This window comes from Nycticebus coucang, chromosome 18 (genome assembly GCF_027406575.1).
Source record: "Nycticebus coucang isolate mNycCou1 chromosome 18, mNycCou1.pri, whole genome shotgun sequence".
Lineage (NCBI taxonomy): Eukaryota > Metazoa > Chordata > Mammalia > Primates > Lorisidae > Nycticebus > Nycticebus coucang.
Window position 1 is genome coordinate 55401200 of NC_069797.1, and position 11853 is coordinate 55413052.

Consider the following 11853-nt stretch of genomic DNA (forward strand, 5'->3'; position numbering starts at 1 on the left):
ATCCTACCACCATGGCCTCTCAAAGTACTGAGGTAACAGGTGTGAGCCACCATACTTGGCCCTGAGTGTTTAATATTCACAATTATTAAACTTCTTTTTTTTTTTTTTTTTTTTTTTGTAGAGACAGAGTCTCATTTTATGGCCCTTGGTAGAGTGCCGTGGCCTCACACAGCTCACAGCTCACAGCAACTTCCAACTCCTGGGCTTAAGTGATTCTCTTGCCTCAGCCTCCCGAGTAGCTGGGACTACAGGCACCCGCCACAATGCCCAGCTATTTTTTGGTTGCAGTTTGGCCGGGGCCGGGTTTGAACCCGCCACCCTCAGTATATGGGGCCGGCGCCTTACCGACTGAGCCACAGGCACCGCCCAATTATTAAACTTCTTAATGCTTTGGAAATGGCACTACTGTTATCTCCATTTTATAGACAAGGAAAATTAAGGCTCACAATAAGCCATTTTCCCAAGATCACATGCTATTGATTGATAAAAGGGAACCGGGAACCTAAGATAATAGGCTTCTTTCCACCTCATCAGACCTTTTCAGGAAAAGGCTTTTATACACTTGAGGTTGCTGGAGAGAGGGTATGGTGTGTATCATACTAACAGAGAGATAGATGTTGGAGGCAGGGACAGCACTGAAGCAGCCTGGGTCTTCATAGCCGACTTTGGTTCATAGATTAGACAAGCACCAGTGTGATGGAGCAGGGGACAGTTTTTTCCCCCTTTGCCAGAGAAGAACAAGGCTGGAATAGATGGAGCTCTTGAGCAATCTGTCCACAGATCTGACACCTGGAATAGGGAAGGAATGATCTAGCCTTTGGATGTCTCTCAGAGGATGAATGATAATGGTCTTCCTTGGAAACTCCAGTTGAATGTGTCTCTGAGGTCTGAAGGAACTGGGGCTAATGACAAGCAAGCTGTATATTCTGGAGAGGTAAGGGAGATTTAGCACTTTTTTGTTGTCTCTGGTGGAGGAACTACAGTTTGTTTACACACACACACACACACACACACCCTTGGGCAGGCTCTGTGTCTAGGACATGATGGAGAGGGGACAAGAATGTTAGCAAAAATGCCAGTTTGGTGCTTAGTCCTGAGTTTACCCCTGCTCTTTCCCTCCAACTAAATCACAAACAGCTGAGTCAGGAGAACCTAGAGAAATTGTTTCATCTGTTCCTCAGCCTCTGTGCACTGGTTGAAGCTGACAGGTGGAAACCTAGAGTTGGCCCAGATATGATGGACGGTAGAGATGCCAACTTGAAGGAAAAGAGATTTGGCTTCTCTCCTGGGAACTCTGTCTGGCCAAAGACTGCCACCTCCCACCTCCTACTGGAGCTGGCTCTTTTATAGTTGATTTTACCATTGCTCCCTAAGGCCTGTTCTAGTAGTTGTGGACTTGTTCTAGTAGTTGTGTCACAGTTTTCCCCATTTACTGACAGCTCCAGAACCAGGTTGAGATTGCGTCTCACGCTTCTCTATCTCTGTTGGCCCATCAGGAACAGCATATCTCCCAGTGACACCCACTATTCCTGCCCAGTAATTCCAGCACTGAGGCTGAGGCCTGGAATGGGAAATATAGGGATTACCATGTTGCCTCACTGAAACAACTAGAAATACCCATTCTGAACCTTTGTTTTTTGGTTGGAAGTTCTTAGACAAAGGGAGATCACTCTTTACGGGCTCTTTCTCCTCTTTACACTGAGATTTCATGATGCTCAGAGGTCCTGAATGTGGCTGGGAAGACAGCTACCTTCTCTTGGAGCCAAGATGGTAAGGAAATCTCCAGACTCCTTCTTGTTCCCTTTCCTTGGATGTTCCTCTATTCCAGGCCCCCTCCTCTCCTGCCACCACTCCCTTCCCATTCCTCCTTTCTCTTTTCTCTCTCAGCAAGTTTTTTATGTGATTACAGGCACTGCATGGTAATTAGTGCTAAACTCATTTGCACAACTACAGTTAATTGGCTACAACAATTAATTAATGTGTTGGAAATTTGGCACTGGAAAAAAAAGTTTGTCATCAAAAAAAGGGCAAAAAAATGTAGAGTGAGGTACCCATAAAAATCGAGGGCAGGCTTCAAAAGCCCAGCTGGGCCTCGAACTTCAGGCCTGCCTCAAATATGCCTTTCCACTCTCAACTTTAACACATTTTCCTCTTTCATTTTTTTCCTCCTTTCTCTCTTCCTTTTTTCTTTTCCTTTTTTTTTTTTTTACAACTTAAGCAAACTCATTTCCCTGATAAAATATAGCATGACTAATGGCTAGAGCATGTAAAAATCATTGGGAAAATGTCCTTGGAAGACGAATGCATTTTCAGCAGAATAATTAACTTAATTAACAAATTCACATGCATATTCATCAGGCTATTAATGTCTTCTCGGCTCAGCTTGATGAACATTGCGGTAATAACCATCTCATTTACATACTGCATTCTACTGCGATCCAAAACAGAGACAACATACAGGCGTATACACACACACACACACACATACACACACACACTTGCAAATACATACAACATGCCTGGGCTGACTTGACTTCCAGGTTGGATGGGAGTGTGGGTGTGTATAAGTGAGGTATGGAGAGGGTGAGGGGGACCCCAACTAAGTGGTGTATCTTTAGAGGGTCATGAGTCAGGTGAGCTAGGGATGCCACATGTGGATGTCTGAGGGAACTTCTCTCTTCCCCTCCCCACTCCCACCACCCCCACTGTCTCACTCTGCCTCTCTTTCCTTGTTTTCTTTCCTCTTGTGTCATTTTTCTCTTTTCTCTCACTGCCCCCCCCCCCCCAATATCTCTAGGGAAAAACTTGGTATCCGTGCCAACTTTTTTCTCCCTTCCCCTCCTCCCTCTCTTCTCCTTCCCCTCTCCCAACTGCTGCCAGCCGGCATCAGCGCCGAATTGCCATCTCCTTGAGCTCTCTGTGGAGCAATCTCAGAGAGCAGTAAGGTGTGACGCGGGGCTCTGCCGGCTTCGCAGCACCGCCTGCGGAAAGAGCGCAGGATGGCGGAGGAAGATTAAGAGAAATCGCGAGCAGGGCTCGGCTGCCATTGGTGTGTGCAAACGCCGAGGAGGAAGGGAGAGGGAGAGCAAGGAGGGGGAAGAGAAAGGGGGGAAAAACCAGCAGCTGTCGGCCTAATTCTTCTAACACTCTGCTTGTGGTCATATTAGAAAAACAGATTATGCCCCTTGGTGCCACTCACTTATACTTGACATACGTTAATGTTCTATGTCTCCGTTCTCTTGACTACAGTGGACTTGAGATGGAGGAGGATGGGAGCCTGGGTAGCCAAGGGGCACGAAAGAACCTGCCCTCTTAGTCTCTGGAGATCTGAGACCTCAGTCGGTATATGGCCTTTCAGGAGGCAAGCCCGGGCCCAGTTTGTATCTGATGCCACCATTTGGCCTTGCGTTTTGCAGCCCTTTATGGGGTACACAAATCAGAAGACACAGGAAATCCTTTCTCTTGTATGTCACCCCGTCTTTAGAGCCTTAGTAGGTCACTTTAGGACCAAGTGAGATCAGCTTTGTTGCACCCCACCAACCTTTCTATGGGCCCTTCCTCTCAAATCAGAAGTTAGATGTAAGAGAAAGGGGTCCATTACTGTAGGTGTTCCAAGAGGGGGGTCACAGAGAAGCTGTAAGCAAAACCAGGGTCGGATTGTTTCTGGGTTACTATGGAAACCAGGTTCCTTCCTCCTCGCAGGAAGGGAGGAGTGCCTGAGGCCTTCCTCCTTCCACCAATCCTGAAGGTTAAAGGCGGAGTTTGCTGTGGCCTGGGGAAAGGGCTGATCTTGGAGGACAGCTGGCCTGCCAGTCTGAGCCTTTGAACCACCACCCGGTACCTTCCCACCCCAATATTCAGTCAAAGGAGGCTTTTTCCTCTGGTGCCTTGTCCTCTGTGGAGACCTGTTGCTTAGCAACCACTAGTACATCCTTCCTAATAACTTGCAGAGATGGAGAGATACAATATCTATGTCTATATTCAGTTCCCCTCCCCTATTTCTCTATCTATTTATATTTAAAAACTGAAGCCCTGTCTTGGGTTCCTCTGGCACTTGCCTGAGAGGGCTCTTAGAGGATTAAGGTGCAGCCTGAAGAAAGGTGATACACCGGAGGAAGAACTTCTGAAGAGGGAAGAATGGGAGAAAAGACTTAGGTAGGGGATCAGGAAAAGCTGTGAAATCATTATCTTAGGTATAGGTAGAACAAGAAAAAGAATATTTAGGGTGGCACCTGTGGCTCAGTGAGTAGGGTGCCGGCCCCATATACCAAGGGTGGTGGGTTCAAACCCGGCCCCGGCTGAACTGCAACCAAAAAATAGCCGGGTGTTGTGGCGGGCGCCTGTAGTCCCAGCTGCCCTGGAGGCTGAGGCAGGAGAATCGTGGAAGCCCAAGAGCTGGAGGTTGCTGTGAGTCTTGTGACGTCATGGCACTCTACCGAAGGTGGTAAAGTGAGACTCTGTCTCTACAAAAAAAGAAAAAAAGAGTATTTAGAGCTTGGAGTGTGGGAAGGGAGTGTCCCCAGGGATTTTTGAAGGGTCAACCCCAGATATGGAGCGGACCCCAACAGCTGCTCCTTAGGCTAGCATTTTCCACTCCTCACACCTTTCTCTCCCCTGCTTCCAGGCCACTTCCAGTCTAGGTCCCTCTTGTGTTTCTATATGTGAGAGACCACTAAATCTCATATTTCTTGGTGTCTGGATGTTGGTATCCAGGAGAGGGGCCGTGCTGATGTGTGGCTACCAAGGTCTGGGTATCGCCAAAGTTTTTCAGTCACTAGGAAGGAGCTCTTTTGAGCTCTGTGCTAGAAAACCCCACATCTGATCTGCCAGTAGGAGCTGTGAAGTATCACCAAAAAATCAGCAGGAAGGTCCACATGGCCTGTATACAAAGTCAGGGAACCTGGGTTTGGGTTTCCCTCTCCTTACTCTCCCGTGATGCCCTTTTTTTTTTTTTAGCAACAGAGTCTCCCTTTGTCTCCCTTGGTAAAGTGGCGTTGGCATCACAGCTCACAGCAACCTCCAGCTCTTGAGCTTAGGCAATTCTCTTGCTTCAGCCTCCTGAGTAGCTGGGACTACAGGCACCTGCCACAACGCCCAACTATTTTTTTGTTGCAATTTGGCCGGGGCTGGGTTTGAACCCGCCATCCTCAGTATATGGGGCTGGTGCCCTACTCACTGAGCCACAGGTGTTGCCCCATTTTTTTTTTTTTTTTAGAGATGAGGTCTTGCTCTGGCTCACGTGGACTTGAACCTGTGAGCTCAGGCAATCCACCCCCCTTGGCCTCCCAGAGTGCTAATATTACAGGCGTGAGCTGGTCAGATGCCCAATTATTATTTTTGAGACAGTCTTACTATGTTGCCCTCAGTAGAGTGCTGTGGCATCACAGCTCACAGCAACCTCAAACTCTAGGGCTTAAGCGATTTTCTCGCCTTAGCCTCCCAAGTAGCTGGGACTACAGGCACCTGCCATAACTCTTGGCTGGTTTTTGTTCCAGTTGTCATTGTTTAGCTGGCCCGGGCTGGGTTCGAACCCACCAGCCTTAGTATATGTGGCTGGTGCCGTAACCACTGTGTATGGGTGCCAAGCCAAGATGCCCAAATTATTATCCACTTAATTTTTAAACCCCTGTTGCCTCCTCTGTAGACTAAAAATAATAATAATGTTTACCTTGCTGGGTCCATTAAAGTAATATGTGACAGAAAATACTCTGAAAACTAAAATACTGTTTTAATGCCTAAAAAATGTTTGATTGCTGGGCGGCGCCTGTGGCTCAAAGGGGTAGGGCACTGGCCCCATATGCCAGAGGTGGCAAGTTCAAACCCAGCCCTGGCCAAAAACTGAAAAAAAAAAAGTTTGATTGCTGGGGAGAGGGAAATGTCATGGATCCAGCTCAGCCCTGGGCTTAGGAATGCCTCTTCCTATAGCTCTTCTATCTGCTGGTCTGCTATTAGTTGTTTTTTTTTTTTTTTTTCTTTTTTTTTTTTTGAGACAGAGTCTCACTTTATTGCCCACTGTAAAGTGCTTTGGCTTTACAGCTCACAGCAACCTCCAACTCCTGGGCTTAGGCGATTCTTTTGCCTCAGCCTCCCAAGAAACTGGGACTACAGGTGCCCGCCACAACACCTGTCTATTTTTTGTTGCAGTTTGGCCAGGGCTGGGTTTGAACCTGCCACCCTCAGTATGTGGGGCCAGCTCCCTACCCACCGAGCCACAGGCACCGCCCCTTGTTTTGTTTTTTCTGCCATTGGTTTGTTAGCAGGATGGGTATCACTCTTTGCCCTCTGGTTGGTGGGGCAGGAAGTTATAAATCAAAATCAAACCTGAAGCCTTCTAGAGAAAGTCATACAGCTTGTTCCTCTCCTCATCTCCAGTCCCAACCCTGACCTGTAATCCTCAGCAGCCTGCTGACACCCTACCCTGACCCTCCACTGTTTTCCTCGATCAACACCTTCACTGCATTATGCTAGCTCACAGACAGCACAGTTTCACTTGCCATACCCACCTTCTCCGCACCTCTTTCAACCAGAGCCTTCTGTAGAAGAGAGGTAGGGTGTCTGGGCTCTACTCTGTCTTGGGTGAGCAGCACCCCTCCCCATCTCCCCACTATTCCCTTTCCCCACCTAAGACATTTAGATTCGCCCCAAGCAGTGCTGGGAGGTGCTGGGGATTCTAATTCTCAGACTCAGCTCCAGAAAGAAGGCCAAAATGCATCTTTCTCCAAGACCCAGGACCCAGCCCTTCTTTGTGGAAGACCAGTGCAAAAGAGGAAGTAGGTTAGGGAATGGTAGAGCTCCATGTGATGGAACTTATATAGAGAGGCAGGGAGAGTCCCGGGGCCTTTCACTGAGGAATGGATGGCTGAGGTTTGGGGGCCTGAGGACAGAAAGACCAAACCTTGGCAGCTTTTTTGTTCTAGAAAGCTGGGATCCCTGGAGAGAGGCTTAGCTTGGGGAAGGGGAGAGGGAGGTAACATTACAGAGCACCACCTGTGAGCCAGGCACAATGCCAGAGCCTTTCCATACCTGTACTCACAACTAGCATGTGATGAGTGAGGGCTCCCAGGAGTCTACACAATTGACCACCTTTTATTCTGTGATGTCACTGCCAATTCTCCTATAGTTCTGACTGCTCTTTCTCTATCTCCTTTGCAAGCTCATCCTTGACTCTTTAGACTCAGTCAAATTCCCCAGTTAGACACTTTGACTATATATCCTTCTTTCAGAGCTCTTAGCAGAGTTATCTCATACTTATTTGTGTAGTCATTTGTATAATCATCTTAATTTCATTGGATGGAAAGTTCCACAAGGGCAGTGACCACATCTATTTATCTGTGTTCACCAGTGTGCTCCTGATGCCAGCAATAGTGCTTAGAATAAAGCAGTTGTTTGAGAAATATTTGTTGAATGGATGAATAAATGAAAAAGGGGCATCTCTTGGTGGTACCCATAGCTCAGTGGGTAGTGCGCCGGCCACATACACTGAAGCTGGCAGGTTCAAACCTGGCCTGGGCCAGCTAAAATCAACAATGACAACTTCAACAACAAAAATAACCAGCATTGTGGCAGGCTGTAGTTCCAGCTACTTGGGAGGCTGAGGCAAGAGAATCGCTTAAGCCCAAGAGTTTGAGGTTGCTGTGAGCTGTGACGCCATGGAACTCTACCAAGGGCAACATAGTGAGACTCTGTCTCAAAAAAAAAAAAAAAAGGAAAGAAAAAGGGGCATCTCTCTGACCTAAACAGCTTCTTAGCCACTCCCTCACCCTAAGCTGACCCCAATGTGTGGACCAGAGAACAGGATACCTGGGAGGTCCAGCTATCTTGTTCTTCCTAGAAAAAGCTATCAGGACAAGACCAGCCCTAGTTCCAGGATATGGAGCCTCTGCTGTGCCACAGAGTCTGGCCCTGCCTGTCTTCTCTCCAGCTTCTCAGGGATTAAGAGAATTCAGAGTCCCCCAAAATTATTTCCCACATGGGAATCTGATATCACTTATGTGAGCTGGAAGGGAATAAGGGGAGTTTCATCAAAGAAGAGTGCTCTGAGGAAAATCTCTTTTCTTCCTTAGCCGAAACACAGGAACAATCTGCACCACCCCCTGTCTGCTTCTGTCCTCTACCTCACATGAGAGGGACAGACCATTGAGCAAAAGCAGAACAGGCTGCTTGCTCCTTGAAATGTCTGGGGAGCTTGGTTACGGGCCTCAGCCAGGTAACTGGAACAGAGGAACACAGGATTCAGAACAGCAAGTCCTTTGGGGCTGTACTCTCTAGACTCTGGGAAGCAGAGGGTGGATAAAATGACCTCCAGCCCAGGACTCCATCTGACTCTGTTGTTGCCCTTGCCATCTGACCTCAAACAATACTCCTAAGTCTGTAAAGAACTAAAGTTAAGCCAGGCCTGGTACCTCCTTACTCTCTGTGGCAACTCCCCATTCCTAACCTTGGACAAACACAGTTACTGAGCTCCCATCCAAGACATCTCTCTGACCTAGCTCAGCACCAATACTCAGTTCTCAGGGCAATGTCTCACTCAGCCCCTTTATCCTGACAGTCCCCTCAGCACCCAGGTATCTGGGGTCATGGATCTGGGAGCTGTTCTAAGCAATGTTGCTCTCTTTGACCCCCCCTGTTCTCTGGGCCCCTAATGAAGCAGGACAACTCAGGATGCAGGCCAAGTCCTTGTGTCCCTATCAAAGGCAACATCTGTCCCCTCTAAGAAGATAACCCTGGGGGACAGGGATGAGACAGACACAAGGGAGAAACCCTAGTCTTGCCTGGACCCTCACCCCAGATTCCACTGCAGGCATATATTGGGACTGAGGGCCAAGATAGCCACAGAGACCTACATTCACACATGTCCCTGCATGGGCCTTCCTGTCTCTCGGCCCCCACATATGAGAGCTCCTCCTGGGCTTACTCAGCTACCTGGGCTGCTGCTGCTGCCAAGTGGCCTTCTTTTATTCATGCGCTGTTTTATTGCTGGCAAATGCTGCTGCTTGCTGCTGTTGGAGGCGTTCCTGCCAAATCCATCCCAACATCTTGGCCTGGCATCAGGGCGGCATGCTAATGTGGAAATTTAAAGAGCCACTCAGCTTTAAATCGGAATTTTAAATGAGCAGCACTGCTCCAATGGGACCCGGGCAAAATTGAACAGTATCTGATCCACCCTTCCTCCTCCCACACCCACAGCATCACCCCAAGTTCCTCCCACCTCTTCCTTTGATTTGAACACTAGAGGAGGTAGTGGCATGGGACAGGTAGGGAAATAGGGAGCTACCAGGGCCAAGGAATTCGTGCAAGATGGGGTCATCTGGACCAGTAAGGAGCTGGGGTCCCCTTCTGAGGACCAAGAAGGGATCTGCTCCTTGCCCTCATGGACAGGGCGCTTCAGAAGGGAGAAGCGTTGGGGGTAGTGAACCTGAGGTTACTCCTTCACTTCCCACTTACCAGGAATCAAGAAGGGAAGGACTGCTCAGCAGATAAGAGAGAAGGTGGAATTCCACGAAGACACACATAGCATACATTAGTGCACAATGGGATGTGTGTACACAGCTGTGCATGCAGGTTGAGATGCTTGCTGAGCCCCTGTAGCCCCTGTAGTACACATAAATCACATACCATCTATGTTGGAGAGGGATTATCAACACCTGGAGGGCAGTCTTTCTTCCCCTATCCAGGCCACCACCCTAACCCCAGAGCAAGCTGGCCTTTGCAAATTGCTTAGCTAGCCTAAACTGTGCTTCCAGGTTTTCCATGAATCCTAATTCCCCAGCTACTGGCAGCTACCTTGAGTCAGCTGTAGTGACGGAGCCCCACAGATCATCTGCCAGAATGGGGGCAGGGGGCAACTGAGGTCATCCTGTGCACCTGTCTTGGCCACAGTGTGGTGCCTTCTCTGGTGACTCCCAGATGACAGGCTCAGACATCTCATCTGGGAAAGGTGCTGGTCACAGACTTGGTTTCAAAGGGAAGAGGAGGCTAATGGGAGATGAAGAGAGGCAGAATGTGTGTCTCTCTGTGATGCCCTCTCCTTACCTATCTCCAAAACTTAGATGGCCCCACAGTATCAGGAAACATTGACTACCCTCAAGGAGACACCATGCATAGTTTAGCATAGTGCCTCATCATTTTTCTAGCAGCCCAGACGTGCTGTCTCCAGTGGAGGATCCATATTAACTCATATGGTAACCTCAAGCTTGCCCATATTAGGCTGCCAGGCCAAGGGATGCTTCTAGACCTTCCCCAAGATTCCCCCTCCCTTAAAAAAGGAGCCAATTCCTTCAGGAGCTGCTATGGCTGCCAGCCAAGAAGCTTGGGGCAGGCCTGGGGCAGGCAGCTGGCACCTGCCCACCAGATCCCCAAGGAACACCCTCCTCCCCCACCTCCACAGCCCCATTTAGATGGCCCCTGGGCTACCAGAGATGGAGCTCATTCCCAGAAGAAAACCTCAAGCTGGACAGCCCATTACCTCTCTTTCCACTGTAACCTGCTCTAAGATTCTCCACCTAGAGTAGATACACTAAGGACCCACAAGGCAATTTTTCCAGGTGTTGATCTGGTAAGAGGAGTTGAGGGGTGAGGCCTCAAGGCTGGAATTCTGGGAGAAGTTGCTGAGGTCAAGAGATGTATGGGGCAGAGCAACTCGATGTGAGACAGGACAGGGAGACATGAAGGGAAGGGCCTGAATGAATCTGCCTCTCATCTAATTAGCAGTATGCAAATAATATGCAAATAGCATCCTCTTTGTTTAGAAACCACAGGGTCCGGTGCTTTTTGGAAGTGCATTGCAAAGGGCCCTCCAGGCAGCATCTCTGAGACCCTCAGACATGGGACACCCAGGCTCAACAGAGTTGCCAGAGTGCAGCCCATCTGGTTTTACCTCATTCCCTGGATGGACTTATTTTCTGTGGGCCTCAGTTTCTCTATGTGTAAAATGGCAAGATTAATTGGTTGGTCTCTAAGGCTTTTTTCCCAGTATTGGCAGTCTAGTTTTCTTTGACTGGGGTCTAGTGCCAGTGCAGGGTGGAAGGGGGTGGAAGCCAAGGTCTTTGGTTCTCTTGCCCTGCTGCCCATCTCAGTAGTTCTGTCATGCCATTCCCCATTCCCCACACACCTGCCAGCCCAAACGTGGGCAGTTTCCTGGAGGCAGTGTACTCAAGTTCTTTCCTCTGCCTGGAATGCCCTTCCTGCTCTAGCCCCTTACCTGGCTAAGTTCCCTCCCTTACCTCTCCACTCCCCAGTTCTGGCAAGGTGCCTCTCTTCTGTGTGCTCTTATGCACTCGCTGTTTACTTCTCTCTTTTCCCACTTAGGCTGTGGACTTCTGGATTTTGTTAAAGACTGAATCTCCAATGTAATTGTTGTTAGTTTCTTAAAGGCTGCTGTAAAAAATTACCACAACCTTATGTCTTAAAACCACAGAAACGGGTGGCGCATGTGGCTCAAAGGAGTAGGGCTCTGGCCCCATATGCCAGAGGTGGCAGGTTCAAACCCAGCCCCGGCCAAAAACTGCAAAAAAAAAAAAACACAGAAACTTATTGTACTTATTCTTTCATATTTCTGGAGGCCAGAGATTCAAAATCTGTTTCACTGGGCCAAAAGCAAAGTGCTCTGGAGTCTTTAGGGGGGAGAATCTGATCTTTGCCTCTGTCAGCTTCTAGTGGCTGCTCCTTTCCTTTCTTGTGAACCCATCATTCCAATTCCTACCTCCATCTTCACATCTTCTACTCTTCTCTGTATGTATAGTCTCCCTTTGCCTCTCTCTTTTTATTTTCTCTTTTTTTTTATTGTTTGGGATTCATTGAGGGTACAAAGAATTAGGTTACACTGATTGCATTTGGTAGATAAAGTCCCTCTTA